The 16,219-nt window shown below is 37.4% G+C and overlaps 1 protein-coding gene and 1 non-coding gene across 8 annotated transcripts in view; one reads left to right on the forward strand and one right to left on the reverse strand.

The window, feature by feature from the left end:
* Window positions 1-16,219, reverse strand: part of PPP6R3 (protein phosphatase 6 regulatory subunit 3) — a 143,612-nt gene that overhangs the window by 99,171 nt on the left and 28,222 nt on the right. The window contains exon 2 of one of the 7 annotated variants that reach the window (XM_045558259.1): window positions 9,055-9,161. The exons of the other annotated variants lie outside the window; for them this stretch is intronic. The gene's annotated coding sequence lies outside the window, so the exon portion shown is untranslated. The remainder of the gene's footprint in view (window positions 1-9,054; window positions 9,162-16,219) is intronic. 7 annotated transcript variants of the gene reach the window in all.
* Window positions 70-131, forward strand: LOC123643091. The gene has a single exon (XR_006736657.1). It is a non-coding gene; the product is annotated as a U7 small nuclear RNA (small nuclear RNA).

A 16,219-nucleotide genomic window follows, 5' to 3' on the forward strand; every position in this document is an offset into this window, starting at 1 on the left:
TCTGGGTAAAAGAGTGTATAACAAACATACACTGAAATGCCTCTAAAACTACAGTGAAAGGACTGTTTCTAGCGTTACAGCTCTTTTAGAATTTGTCTAGCAGGTTTTCCCATTTTTACTGGAAAACCCCTCTTGCAAAAAAAAGACTGGTTTTGATTTCTTTTTTTAAAAAAGAACAATCCACAGGATCAGAAGACGACAATGAAACTGAAGAGGTGCCAGAACAGAAAGAATACTGATTAAAAGTTATCTAATGAACACTTAGACCCCCAAATGTCACCCTCTCTTGCCCCTTCCCACACCAGCAGATGACTGTTGGCTAAAACAGTAGGCTCTGCACAGGGACGCCCCAGCAAAGCACAGCTGGGGATGGGATTGCCACACTGAAAAAAGAGGGACTGTGTGAACTGCAAACTGAAGGCCGGACACAGGCATCCACCTACCTGTGACACATCACTCACCCTCCATCCAACCCCCAGCCAGATTCCCCTATTGGACTTCTTCATTTCCTGACAGCAGGAAAGACCTTTATTTTACTCTTCAGACTGAAAACTCAAGGTGCCTTTTCAGTGAGCTAACCTTGACAAAAAAGATCTGAAAACACACTGGAGGCCCCTCAACTAAAGGAGTTGAACTAGTCAATGCTGTAATGTTTACAGCCAATGAGACCCATAAAAGAATGGAGCTTTCAATCAGTCACTCTCATTCCAACCTCTAAAAAAAGTCTTCACTTTAAACTTGCAGAACTGTTTGCAAGAGCAGTACAAGAGACTACCTGGATTCACCAGCTGACATCACATCACTGTGCCATTTCTGCTTTACCACCCCCTTTCCTTGTACATCCTACCGACCTAAATATTTGAGAGTGACTGCTGCCATCACATCCCTCTACTCTGAAATGCTCCAGTGTTTTGTAAGAGCAAGGTATTATTCCCTTATCACAGTACACATGTCACAATCAGGAGTTTAACATATCACATAAGGACTACACAGTTCATATTCCAATTCTACCAACTGCTCTATAATGTCCTTCATGGCAATCCTCCTTTCCTTCTGTCCAGGATCACGTATCATATCTACTGTCAATTTCTCCTTAATTTCCTCTCATCTGAAACAGTTCTTCAGCATTTATCTTTCATTTCATTGGCATCCTTAAAGAATACAGGTTATGCATTTCTGGCGGGAATACTACATAAATGTTTTTTTCTAGAACATTATGTTAAGAGACAAGATGATGTCAATTTGTTCCATTACTGGTAACAATTTTGATTACTTGGTTAAGATAACATGTACCAGATTTCTTTACTGTAAAGTGATCATTTTCCCTTAGCAATTAATTAGTAAGTTAATTAGTAAGTAATCTCTGGGAAGATACTTAAAGAGACTATGTTCTTAAAACATTCACCCAATAGTTTTAGTGCCCACTGGCAATTCTTATCTGAATCAATGGATACTCAGTTATAAACTGACAAGGTTTTTGTAGTTCTACTGTTCCTTCTGCATCTGATGGCATTCTAACTTCAATAAGCAATGTTCCCTTCCCCTATTCATCTTTTCTTTCCATAATTCATTATTAGTATGGATTCACAGATTCTTATTAACATCATTTTTCATTCCAATGTTCAAATGGCCCCAGATTTGGCCAGTGGGAGCCCCTTCAAGCACACTTTTGTATGCTTTCCATAATTTTGGGGCACTTCCTTATTTCCTCCCTTAACATGTTCCAGACTTAGCTTGTGCATTCTCTGCCTCATCTTTGAAATCAGCTGTTTCTCCAAGGAGTCCTGGTTCCTCTTAGTAGAGGATATTTAGAAATGAAGATCTGAGAGGTGAGTATGGTCACAGATACTGCAGTGTCACTCTTCCTGCCCTTTGATAGTGGAAAAAGCTGGAAAAGAATGTCAATTTCATGTGACGCAACTCCAAATGTTGTGTATCCCTTTTAAATATGAACAAAAACCAAGGATTACTAGACACCTCCAGAAAGCCTCTGTCATAAAAAGTAGCAAAGCAAACACAAAAATGCAAGTTGGAGGAAAAAGACTATACAAAGAAAAAGAGAACATAAAAGTAATAATTGATATAAAACGATAAGAGAAGATAATGCATCCATTAAATAAAAAAGGATACTATTTAAAGGGGACACGGAATAAAAAGAACTTGGAAATTAAATTTAATTTCACAGTAGAAATTAAAAACTGAACAGAAAGGTTGGAAGATAAAGTAGAGGGGGGAAAAAAATCAGAAAATGAGAGAAAAGAAAATTGGAATTCCAAAATGGAACATCCAACATCCAAGTAACGGGGTTTAAAAAAGAGAGAGAGAGAAGAAAACAGAAGGGAGGAAATCAGAGAAATAATTCTCCAAAACATCCCTTAAAACAGACCTAGACCAAGGAAGATGACTGTGAAATTTTATGAACCCGGGAACAAAGAAAAGCCCAGATCTTCTACAAAGGATCAAAAATCTGAATAGTTTCAGATTTCTCAAGAGCAAAACAGGAAAAAAATGAAGCAACAAATTAGGATGGCTACTACCAAAAAAAAAACAGAAATAAAGAGTCAGTGAGGATGCAGAGAAATTGGAACCCTTCTGCACTACTGGTGGGAATATAAAATGGCACTGCCACTATGGAAAACAAAATGTTGGCTCCTCAAAAAAATTAAAAATATAATTTCCATATGATCCAAAATTCCACTTCTGGGTCTATACTCAAAAGGACTGAAAGCAGGGTCTCCAAGAGATATCTGTACACCCATGCTTGTAGCAGCATTATTCAGATAGCTACAACATGGAAGCAACCCAAGTGTCCTTCAACAGATGAATGGATAAGTGAGATGTGGTACAGGTTGAGTATTCCCTATTTGAAATGCTTGGCACCTGATGTGTTTCAGATTTTGAAAATATTTTCAGATTTTGGAATATGTACATAAACATAATGAGATGTCTTGGGGATAGAACTTGAGTAAACATGAAATTCATTTATGTTTAATATATACCTTATACACATAGCCTGACAGTTTTATGTAATATTTTTAATAAATTGTGTTATTGTTTAATAAACTTCAACACATCTCCTGAGGTTAGGTGTGGAATTTCCACTTGTGGTATCAAGTCAGTGCCCAAAAACTCTCAGATTTTGGAGAATTTTGGATTTTGGATTTTCGAATTGAGGATGCTTAACCTCTACATACATACAATGGAATATTATTCAGCCTTAAAAAGAAGGGAATTCTGACATATGCTACAACATAGATGAATCTTAAATATATACTAAGTGAAATAAGCCAGTCATAAAACAGACAAAAATGTCTTTTGATAAAGATAAAAGGCTGTGTGACTCCCCTTAATATACTCAGAATAGATAAAAATCAGAGAGAAAGTAGAATAGTGGTCGCCAGGGGATGGGGGGAGGGGGAGAATGGAGAATTGTTTAATAGATATGGAGTTTCAGTTTTATACAATAAAAAGAGTTCTGGAGATGGATAGTGGTGATGGTTGTGCAACATTGTGAATGTACTTAATACCACTGAATTGTACGTACACTTAAAAATGACTAAAATGGTAACTTTTATATATATCTTGCCACAAAAAAAAAATGATGAGGCAATGCCTAAAGAATTCTCAAGGAAGGTATAATGCACTGAATGTTTGTGACACCTCACCATTCAGCATGACTGTATTCAGGAAAAAAAGTAATTAAAGTTAAATGTGGTCATAGGGTGAGGCCTTGAAATGACAGATTAGTGTCCTTATAGGGGACAGCACAGAGGTTGCTCTCTTTGTGCACACACCCCCAAGGAAAGGCCATGTGATGCCGTTTGGGCCATAATCCCAAAATACACAATCCTGAATGCCATAGTCCCAAATGTTGAAATCCTGAAAGACCAAAATCCCAAAAATATAATTCTGGAAAACGTAATTTTAAAAATTCTTTAAAAGACATTTATTTACATTTTTCAAGGGGATTTGAGAAACATGTAAAAACATAACAGAATACTTCATACAATAAAATAGGCAATAACATAACATATGTATTTTTGCAAGTATAAACACTCAGGTATCCTAACAATAGTCACACAGGTATAACAGTTATGAGCAGACAAACCATATTCATAAAGAAATAGGTCAAAAAGTGAAATGTATAAACTCTTATCACTGTGCTTGGTAACTCTGTGCACCCAGCTTTATAACTGCAGTCATCTGAAATTCTGTGATAGATGACCTAAGTCTTTTGAAGAGATCTATCAAAACCGACAATGGGTCACCACTGTGTGTGCAGTTGCTCAAAGAGCCGAAATCTAGAGAAATTTTATCTTTCAAACACATATGTACAAAAAGTACATCTCTTCCACTTATTGAGGAAATTTTAACATATTTACATGCACAATGCTTATACACAAAGTCAACACTGGGATAATGCACTTTTGTGGAGTCAAATTTGCAAAAAAAATGCATAAAATGAATTAGGACTCTCTAAAAGTCTATACACAATTTACACCTCCAGTACTGGAAGTGCTTCAAAGACAAAATGCATAGCATAATGAATTGGCACTGTGTCTGAAGGGCTAGAAGTTGTATGTGATTAAATAATTTGGCAGAAGGGATTTCTTGTATTTTTCGCCTGTGCTTTCACTTCTATATCTTTGAAATATTTGCTGCCCTTGTATTTGGAAAGTGGTTGTGGCCTACATTTTGTAAGTATATGGTGTTCATTTGAAAGTCTGGTTGTTGCTCAGTTCTTATAATTAAGCAACCTCTGCTTTCACAGCACCAATAATTAGCTTTTAAATTTTTATCTTTCACCATTAAGTAGCCTCATACAATTAACTGATGCAAGGCAAACAACTTCACAGATCTCTTCCATTGTGTTCTAAGCAACACAGTAAGAAGGAATGATATTTGGCTTCCTCAATAACAAAATCTGCATTAGGGTTCTCTAGAGAGACAGAACCAGTAAGATATGTATATAGATACATGAGAAGGGATTGATCAGGGGAATTGGCTCACACAATTATGGTGGCTGGGAAGTCCCACAACAGGCCACCTGCAAGCTGGAGACCCTGGGATGCCAGTACTGTGGCTTAGTCCAAGTCCAAAGGCCTCAAAAACAGGGAAGCAGATAGTCTAACTCTCAGTCCACAAAAACTTCAGGACCCGGGGTGGTGGCTGGTATGTATCCTGGAGTCCAAAGGCTGGCAAGCCTGGACTTATGGTGTCCAAGGCAGCAGAGGAAAAGTCTACCCCAGCTCTCAGAAAGATACCAATTCTCCTTCTATATATGTTCTTTCTGGGCCCCCGGCTGATGGGATAGTTACCACCAAAGTTGAGAGTAGCTATTCCCCAGCTAGTCTACTCAAACTCACACACTGATGTCCTCTGGAAACACCCTCACAGACATACCCAAACTAATGTCTTTACCAAGTTTCTAAGTATTCCTTAGACCAGTCAATACCTTAAATTAAGTCCACGAGCCAATCTCTTGTCAACTTGCACCCATACACATCTCCTTAAACTGTATTTAATTTCCAAATAAAGATAATAACAAAGTAATAGTTCTGCCTAACATGATGTAACTAACACGATGCAACTATCCTGTGTACAACCAAAAATCACTAATCACATCCCCAGAATTCAGCTTTCAGGATTTCAATATTCAGGAATTTACTCTTTGGGGATTGTGATTTTTGGGATTTTACACTTTAGGGATTATGATCTTTAGGAATTTTGATCCTTAGGGATTTCAACATTTAAGATTGCAGCGTCCAGGATGCCTTTTAGCATGATGATTAGTACTGCATGTGAGGATAGATAGTGTCTGTAAACCAGGAAGAGGGTCCTCACCAGAAACCAAATTGGTCAGAACCTCGATCTTGGGCTACTGAGCTTCCAGAACTGTGAGAAAATAAATTTGTTTAAGCCACCTAGACTACGGTATTTTGTTATGGCAACATGAGCAGACTAATACAGAAGGAAAATGATTTCCAATCCAGAAGCATATACCCAGCCAAACTATCAATCAAGAATACACAAAGAGACAAAGAAAGTCAAAAAAGATTTACCTGCTGTGCCATTATGGTACAGTGCTCAGTATATTTAATTAATTAATTAAAATATATTTATTTATTTATTTATTTATTTACCTCCCAAACACCTTTCTCACAGAAAACTACTGGAGACTTGCTCCATTAAAGCAAGGGAAAGCAACAAGACAAAACAAAACACAGAACAGGAGAGCCAGTGTAGGAGAGAGGCAAAAAGAACCTTCAGGTTCATGGTAAAGGGAGAGTCAGCAGTCCAGACTAGAGTAGGGCAAGATTTCTTCAAAAAGGTAAAGCTGATGGAATACATGAACATATAATAACTGGCTAAAAGTTTGAGCCTGAATTAGTGATAAGTGCATTTAAAAAAAGCCACACACACTTCCAGGGAAAACCAAAAGTTGTTGAGGAAGGGAAAGTGTAAGTTACTACTTAACAGCCAAAAATAGCATACATGGTCATAATGATAAAGCTAAATACTGATTTAACCAAAATTAGTATATCATAAACCTATATTGGAAGGATGGGGAGGATAGAATGTGGGCAAGAGGGTGTATTAAGGAGAGAAGAGGGTGCTAATCTTTATCTTCTATACCTTTCCATAGCAGAAAATCAGTAAGTATTGCCTAAAAGTAATAAAACAGCAAGTATACACACAAGTATGAAATCTTCAAATATGCTCTTCAGATATATGAAGGTAATACACACACACACACATACACGTATACATACATACATATATATATATATATGTATTTTCTTTTTAATTGGGTGAAAGAGTCCAAAGTATCAGAGTTGCCTTCAGGAAAGGGGAAAAAGGGTGGGATGGTTAGGGATTGCTGTTTATCTTACCCAATCTCCTAGAACTAGTAGATTCTAAACTATGAACATATAATACTTTGGCTTAAAAAAAAATTGAAATAACCTTTTAAGAAGAATGCTGGACCGGGAAGGGGTATTAAATGATGAGACCAGAGAGCTGTACTATCCACTGCTCACTAGCTGTGTGACCTAAAACAAATCATTTACCTGAGCACCCATTTCTTCATCTATAAAATAAAGGGAATAATTAACTCTGAACTTTCTTCTTGCTTCAATAACTTACAAATCTAATATAAAAATTAAGTAATCAAAGCTTTAAACATAGTATCATGGCTATAGACCATGGGCAAATTAAGTTACAGAAAGAATTACGTATGACTTGGTAAAAGAATAGATGCGGAAATAGAATGAAAATAAAAAATCTGCTTTTAAGTCTATGGGGACTGAGAAGGTGTTGATGGTAAAGGAGAAGTTAGACAATCAATCATCACTCAGGAAATGAAGACACAAGGTTCCAGATACTAACCTGGAAAGAATTTAAGTGACGGTATCCAGACAAACTCTGACATGAGACCACTTAAAAAAGCTAACTGAGAAAGAGATGTTTATTTTGAAAATTAAACATATGCAGATTGTAGGCAAACCCATGAGGATGATGAAAGCTTCTCCCCAAAGAACACTAAAGCTGAAAAGGGGAGAACTCTCTCAAATATTTAATTTCTAGGAAACCACAGTATTTTTCATCACAAAAGACGAAATCAAAAGGGTACACGGTTAAAGAGTAAAGACCATTCAAAAATAATGGGGGCAATAGCACAGAGTTATGAAGCGAAAGAAAGATATGAATTTGATGATCAATAATATCATACGCAGTTTAACAGCTGGCATCATTAGATTATTGTCTCCAAGGAAATGGACCCAGAGCCTCCTCCCCCAAAAAAGAATCAAGACGGGGGGAAAAAAAGAAATAGCATACTTTTATTTTATATTCATTTTTGCCAATCATTCCTTACAGGAGACACATTTTTCTCAACAGCCATGCCACTATCACAAAGCCTCTCTTTTAATACTGCTGACTCTGGCCAGGCACAGTGGATCATGCCTGTAATCCTAGCACTCTGGAAGGCTGAGGCGGGAAGATTGACTGAGCTCAGGAGTTCAAGACCAGCCTGAGCAAGAGCAAGATCCCATCTCCACTAAAAATAGAAAAATTAGCCAGGCACAGTGGGACACTCCTGTTGTCCCAGCTTCTGGGGAGGCTGAGGCAGAACTGCTTCAGGCCAGGAGTTTGAGGGTGCAGTGAACTATGATGACATCACTGCACTCTAGCCAAGGCAGCAAGAGCAAGACTCTGTCTCAAGAAAACAAAACAAAACAAAAATTGCTGGCTCTGATTAAGGCCAATGAAGACAATGCAAGTACAACATAATTATAAAAATATAATTTAAGAATGGGGACTAGTTTAGCCTAAAACATTAGAACAGATTATCAACTAAACAGCATCTAAATGTACTTGCTTAATCATAAAACTTGAGAACAGAAGGAATGAACATTTCTTAAAAGCCTTTTGTGTTGCCATCGTACAAGTGCTGTTCAATTCTATTATTAGTTAGCCCTGTTTTATAGTTGAGGATAATGAAGGATTTACTCCCAAATCACTCTTATATGAACACTGAATTTATTTAAAAACAAAAAAACAGGCCAGGTGCAGTAGCTAATGCCTGTAATCCTAGCACTTTGGGAGGCCGAGGTAGGAGGATCTCTTAGGCCAAGAGGTCGAAAGACCAGCCTGGGTAACAGTGAAACACTATCTATACAAAAAATTAAAAAATGAGCTAGGTGTGGTGGTTCACACCTGTAGTCCCAACTACTCAAAAGGCTAAGGCAGCAGGATTTTTTGAGCCCAGGAGTCAGTAATCTGTTCCTATGCTCTCATATAAATTTTTAATATAAAGACCATGATATCCTTGCTGATGTAAACACATAAAAGGAAATCATTAACTATTATGTAACATGCAAGAAGTCATTTTCCCCTTACATCACGTATCACATGCAACTAAAAATGCACTTTCAATTATAGACAGGTGATAGTCCAAAGCCTGGACACACAAAAAAAGGAACTCCACTTAGTTGCATCAGAGTGCCCTCTTAATGTGGATCTCAATGATCCCATTGCCGCAAGTGTCCTCACCTGTTCTCCAAATTATCCAGTCTAAAGAGATGGAAGATAAATGAGATGGGAAGATATTCCACCTCTCTGAGGGCTTATTCACCATTTTATCTCCAATGCCTAGCACACTGTGAAGAAAAAATTATCCACAAAATTATGAATACAAAAATCAAAAATAATTCCATAAATACCCATAATTAGGAGAAACACCCAATATAAATAATATAATTTTCATGTCTTCAAAGGCATCTTCCAATGACAAAAATTATTATATATATCGGTAACTCTATCAGCTAAATTTCAGAAACACCAATCATTTTAATACATGCCAAGGCAAGAATACCAAGGCTTCTAAACCATTATCAAAAATCACCATACTAAGGCTGCAAAAAGACTACTGTGTAAAGTAATACAAAACACCCAAGGTAAATCTATACCACCACCTTCTAAAAGCAAGATCATATATGTAAAGTACTTTAAGTAAGGACTTGGGCACCTGATAGGATTACGTCACTGTTTGGCTATGCACCCTAATGGACACTCAAATCACTGCAGGCATACATGAAGTCAACTGACTCTAAGTCTCTATTAAAATGGAGGCTGGGTGTCATGGCTCATGTTTGTAATCCTAGCACTTTGGGAGGCCAAGGTGAGGTTGGAGGATCCCTTGAGCCCAGGAGTTCCAGACTAGCTTGGGTCACATGGTGAGACCCCATCTCTACAAAAAAATTTTAAAAATTAGCCAAGTATGGTGGCATGAGCCTATACTATAGTCCTGCTAAGGCAGGAGGATCACTTGAGCCCCAAAGTTGGAGGCTGTAGTGAGCCATGATGATGCCATTGCATCCCAGCCTGGGAGACAGACTGAGACCCTATCTCAAAAAAAAAAAGAAAGAAAGAAAGAAAAAGGCAAAAATGGAGCCACGTTATAAATTAGCATCCAAAGTAAAGCCCAGAGAACCGCCTCTGTTATACCAGTTGACAAGGATGCACAGCAATGGTACAAAAGACTACATGATCCCAGTCACCAAGCTGAATTTAGTTGACTCAGCCAAGGTACACAATCAAGTTTAATTTGATGTAGAGGCTGAAACTTCCATAATCCAGCATACAAAAATCAAGAAAGACACAAAAACTTTTTGTATGGCATACTGGCAACCATGTGATTAATATCTGAGATAAATGTATAGAGACTGTTGGGGGGGAAGAATGGGGACATGATGGTCAAAAGGTACAAAACCTCAATTAAACACAAGGAATAAGTTTTTTTTTCCTTTTACGATATACTGCACAGCATGGTGAATATAGTAAAAAATAATGTTCTGCACAATTCAAAATTGTAAAAGTAAATTTCAAATATTCTTGCCACAAAAAGTAAGTATTTGTGGTGAGGAATATGTTAATTAATTTGACTTAATTATTCCACATTATATTCATAAGTCATAACATTACTTCATACCCCATTAAATGTATACAACTATAATCTGTCAATTTACAGTTAAAAAAATAAAAAAAAGTTTAAAAAGTAGATTGAAAAACATGCTGAACACCATGAAGCTGAGTGAATCTGTTCAGTGAAACCTCAAGCCCAAGGATGGGATTTTTTTAACTGGCAAAATAAGATACCTAAGACCAAAAAAACACTTTCATATAGGTTCTTATCATTGCCCTAAAAAATGGATAAAACATAAAGCCCAGGACACAAACACTCATAGCACTATCCTAAGCTCTGAGGGTTGAGTTTATCTTTGTAGGGTTTTTTTGTTTTGTTTTGTTTTTTAATTTTATTTTGAGACAGGGTCTTGCTCTGTTGTCCTGGCTAGAGTGCAGCAGCATCATCACAGTTCACTGCAACTTCAAACTCTTGGGGCTCAAGAGATTCTCCTGCCTCAGCCTCCCGAGTAGCTGGGACTACAGGTGTGTGCTATAACACCCAGCTACTTTTTTTTATTTTTTGTAGAGACAGATCTCACTGTTGCCTAGGCTGGCCTTGAACTCCTGGCCTCAAGAGATCCTCCCACCTTGGCCTCCCAAAGTGCTGGGATTATAGGCATGAGCCACTGCGTGCTGCCTCGAGCTTGTTCTCTTACATGTAAAATGAGAGGTTTAGACTTAATGGTTACTTATGACTCTTTAAATCCTAAAATTCTTCATTCACTTAGATCTAAGAAGTAAAGAAATATAAAATACAAAATAAGTGAAACCAGGATACTCAAAGAAATGAAGAAAGAGAAAAAATGATAAATACCAGTCTCAAACTCTTCAGAAATTGAGGAAATTTAAACAAGATCTTAAACTAGAGAGTCCCAGTGACAGAGAACTTAAAGTTGTACAATATCAACATACTCTGTTGGGAGACTGATTTTTCTGTTTCAGTGGGCCTAGTTTACCGTTTTTGCTTTAGTCCACATGTAAACATGTTGCTATCTCCCCCAAAGAAGGTCAAACTGCAAAAAGGTCACTACAGCCAGGTGCATATAGGTGGTATGAGAACATAGAGTTCAAAAAGGTTTGAACTGTCCCTTTACCCTATAAAAGCTGACTAAGAAAATCTTCCTCCTACATAGATAGTACAGACCTTGTTGCTACATTCAGAATTCCCAAACAGCATTAGATACTTCCTTACTTTGTCCATGAGTCAAACCAAGCAAAACTTGATGCTCTGCTGATAGGAGGTGTAGTTATTTTTTAGACGCAGTAAGGTAAACTGCAGTGTGAATTCACCCATAAAGCTTGTAAGATTTGCCATACCCATGTTTCCTGTGGTGTATAACCCAGTACATATATAAAACAGGACAAAGTCCACTGAGAAGAATCCTAACAGTTACCTGGAGAAGGAAATGTAGACTAATGACTTATATGAAACATGTTAAAAGGTACAAGGTCAAGGCAGAATAACAAGCTTGACATACCTGTTTTCAAAGGCACATTTCTATATACCTTCTGTGGCCTATATCAGACTCACTTGTATGTTTCTCAGTTTTTAACAATTTTAGAGTAAAAAAAAAAATCACTCTCAAAGAACCTGGCTAATAGCATGATAGAAAAAAACATTCTACTTTCTTGAAGAATATAATGCTTTACCTGGTATAGACCTTCCTTTAGTTTTACTGTAGATTTAACCAGGCCACCACTTTTGACCATTTATTTTTCAATTTTTGCTATTACAAAAAAATGCCAGTGTTCCCAGAAGTGGAACTGCTGGATCAAAGGACATGCCTTTCTAATTAGATGCACATTGCCAAACGACTCTCCACAGAGGTCAGAACTACCCACATTCCCACCAGCAATGTGTGGATGCCTGCTTCCCCCCACACCCTGTCGACAACACATTTGCTTTTTCTCTTGTGAGAAAGGCTGAACATTATTTGTATGTTTAAGAGCCATTTGTACTTCACTTTTCTGCCAACTGTCTGTTTACATCCTTTGTCCATTTTTCTACTAGGCTGGTCTTCTCAATGATTTGCAGTGGTTATTTAAAAGAAAGAAAATGAGCCCTTTGTCTGACAGCATTCCCTCTTCAACTCATTCCAATCGGGTATCTATCTGTACCACTCAACTGATACGGCTCTTTCGAGTCACCAGTGACCTCCAAGTGGGACTAAATCCAAATGAAACTTTTCTGTCCTCATCTTAACCTCACTTTCAGCAGCATTCAAAACAGTTTATCTTATTAGAATGTTCTCCTCATTTGGCTTCTTTGGTATCAGACTCTCCCCTCTGTTTTTTCATTTGCCACTTCTCAGTCTCCTTAGCCAGAGGGTTCCTCCCCTCCTTTCTTCTATAGGACTGATAATGTAGAGGTTCCCACAGAGTTCAGGCTGTGGACACTCCCTACATTACACTCTCCTCAGCTGACCACATTTGCTAAGAGTAAAATCACGCTGTTTCCCAGCAACTGAAACAAGGCCCTCAGGACTCAGAACAAATTTTGTTGAATAAATGAAGCCATTTCCATGGGTTTTTAAATTACCTCTCTCCATAAACATAGTTGAGATCCAAATTTATAAAACCAAAACAACCATCTCTGCATTTCAAACACGGACACCCAACAACTAGTAGACATTCCCCTTTGAATATCTCACAAGCACATCATATTTAACCTCCAAAACAGAGCTTTCGCTCTCCATCACACACTGGCCACCCAACTGAATGTTTTCCTCACCATGTCTTGCCCATCTCAGTAAAAGGTACACCCCAGTTGTGAAAGACAGAGCCTGGAAAGCAGCCCTGGCTTCTCTTTTCCCTCCCAATGCAATCCATCAAAACTTTAGTCAGTTTCACCTTCTTAGTATCTATTAATAATATTTCCCTTCTCTCCATCTTCTGCTACTGCCTGGAGGATGGATATAGCTTCCTAGTTGTCTCCCTGGTCTCCTCTGGCTCTAGCCCCCTCCAAGCTATTGTTTTCTTGAGTTCTTGGTCAGCACCTTCTGCAACTCCATGTGAGCAATGATAATGATGATAATAATTCTGATAAATGCTGTCCACTATGGTAGCCACATAAGGCTTTTGAGCACTTGAAATGTAGCTAGTATGAACTGAGATATACCACTGAGTGTAAAATAAGCAATGGATTTCAAAGATTTAGTACAAAACAAGTAAAAATATCTCATTAATTTTTCTATTGTTTACATGTTGAAATGATAATATCTTGAATGTATTGGGTGCTGTAAAATATGTTAAAATTAATTTTATGTGTTTTTTAACTTTTTTCACGTGGCTACTAGAAAATTTAAGATTACATATGTAGCTTACACTGTATTTCTTTTGAGACAACGTCCTGAGCATTTCATTGAGGGTACCAGCACCATGTCCATCTTCTTTAACCATGTACAGTTAAGCCCCCACTTAATGGCATCAGGAGCTTCTTCAAAACTGTGACTTTAAGGAAAACAATGTACAGCAGATTCTTAAATAACGTTATTTCATTATAATATTGATGAGGAAGAAACTGATTCCATTATATGTCATTTTGCTTAAAATCAGTTTCCAAGAACCTATCGATGACGTTAAGTGAGGACTTGCTGTATGACCAAAGCACAGAAAGCACTGGCACAGGTAGGCACCCAGATACTTGCTGAATGAAACAGTAGACAAAAATCGCTATCACTTCTGTACATTCATTTAGCAATACTAAATTCTTACTTGAATATGAACGATACTTTTAAAATACAATTGGAATTAAGAAAATTTTTTAAGTTTAAACTTTGTATATGCATGCTTGTTAAGAAATAATCTGTCCACTTCTTTAAGGTACAGGCTAATCACACTGTAATTAATTTTTCATAATGAAAGTTTCCGTTAGAAATGAAAGACAGAGACTGGGGAAATCTAGAAATTAAAGGTGGCCTAAGAAAGAATTTAAGAATTTTGGGTAATCAACCCTTAAAATGTTGATCATAACAACTTAAAATCCAGCAATGAGAGATGGAAAGCTAATAGACAGTACAAGGACAAAAATACAAGTTGACGATAAACACGGAAAGTCTAATTAACAAGAAGTAGACTCATGCTGACTATGCCCTGCAACATTTTAAACTACCAGAGAAGGTATGGTGCACTCAAGATTACCCGGCTCATAGTCAGTGTACTGTCCTCGTACAGAAAACCGAGAAAATGCACTGTCACATGGCCTCACAAACACAAAGAAAAGAGGTAGAAAGTACATTTCAAAATGAACGTTATTATTACATTTTAAGCATAGAACTTGGCTTCGAATGAATTTCAATGTGTTTTAGGTTGGAAGCCCTAAAAATTGAAGCCCTTAAATACTTCAATTTGGCTCCACATTCAACCTCCAGAGACTTGTACAACCAAAGAAGCAACAACAGTTTGACAGAAGTTTTAACGTAAGAGTTCAGCAAAGTTTATCTCCCCAAAAAAGAAATTTCCTCAAGATCCAACTGCCAGTGTACAGAAAATAAGGTTACTGTAACACTGTGGGGAGTGCAACAAATAGATAGGAGACCTAAAGACTTAAAAAAAAATGAGTAGGTACTATTTGGATTTGCCAACATTAGAAAATCATACAAAAAATTTATGATATTTGAGAGAACTGGGAATTTCAACTCTGACAAGGTATTGAATAATATCAAGCAATTGTTGTGTGGGTTTTTCCTTAAGCTGTGATAATTTTGTAGTTGTGGTTAAAACAAAAAGTCTTATCTTTGAAAGATATATACTGATGTTTATAGAAGAAACAAAATAATTGTTTGGACAGTTTCTTCAAAATAATATGGGCAGGACTGACCATAAACGAAAAAAATTAACAGAACTTCTTTCTCAAAAGACATGATGACAACCCACAGAATAGGTGAAGAGATTCACAACACATATTAAAGATTCCTATCCAGAATAAGGAAATCCTACTGAGTTTTGTTTTAAAATACATTTCAATTAAAAATAAAACTTCTTTAAAAATCCACAAATTCTGACACTCCTCCTTTCAGAAAATGGAGCCCAACTCCCCTGCCCATGCAACATAAGCTGGGCCATGAGTGACCCTCACCTGACAAGGAGAACACGGCAAAATTAGATGCTACTTGACTTCCAAGGCTAGGTCGTAAAAATGAAAGCTTCCACTTGGTGCTCTTTCTCTTGAAGCACTCCCTCAGTGGAAAGATAGCCACTATGTACTGAGAGCAGGACACTCAGACATCCCTGGCAAAGGCCCAGGGGAAAAGGACCTGAGGCTCCCACCAACAGCCACAACTAACTTGCCAGGCATGTAAAGCCTCCTTGTAAAGGATCCTCCAGCTCCACTGAGCCATTCAGAGGGCTAATCACACCCAAGCCAGAAGCATCCAGCCATGCCACTCCCAAGTTCCTGACCCCTAGAAACTGTGAGATAATAAATATTTATTGCTGTTTTAAGCCACTAAGTTTGGGGATAATTTATCGTGAAGCAGTAAATAGAGTGCTAATACAAACAGGAAAAAAAAACAGATAAAATATGAAATATTGGAGAGGATACAGAGTAAATGGAACTTTCACACACTGCTGGTAGAAGTGCAGTTTGGTACAACCACTTTAGTAGATCCTGCCACAATTTTCCAATACTATCCATACACACACCCTTATGACCTAGCAATTTCACCCCTAGGTATATTCCCACGAGGAGTGCCTATATTACTCAACAAAAGACGTAAACTCTGAATGTTCAGAGCAGCACTATTTGTAATAG

This window comes from Lemur catta, chromosome 7 (assembly GCF_020740605.2).
Source record: "Lemur catta isolate mLemCat1 chromosome 7, mLemCat1.pri, whole genome shotgun sequence".
NCBI classification, from domain to species: domain Eukaryota; kingdom Metazoa; phylum Chordata; class Mammalia; order Primates; family Lemuridae; genus Lemur; species Lemur catta.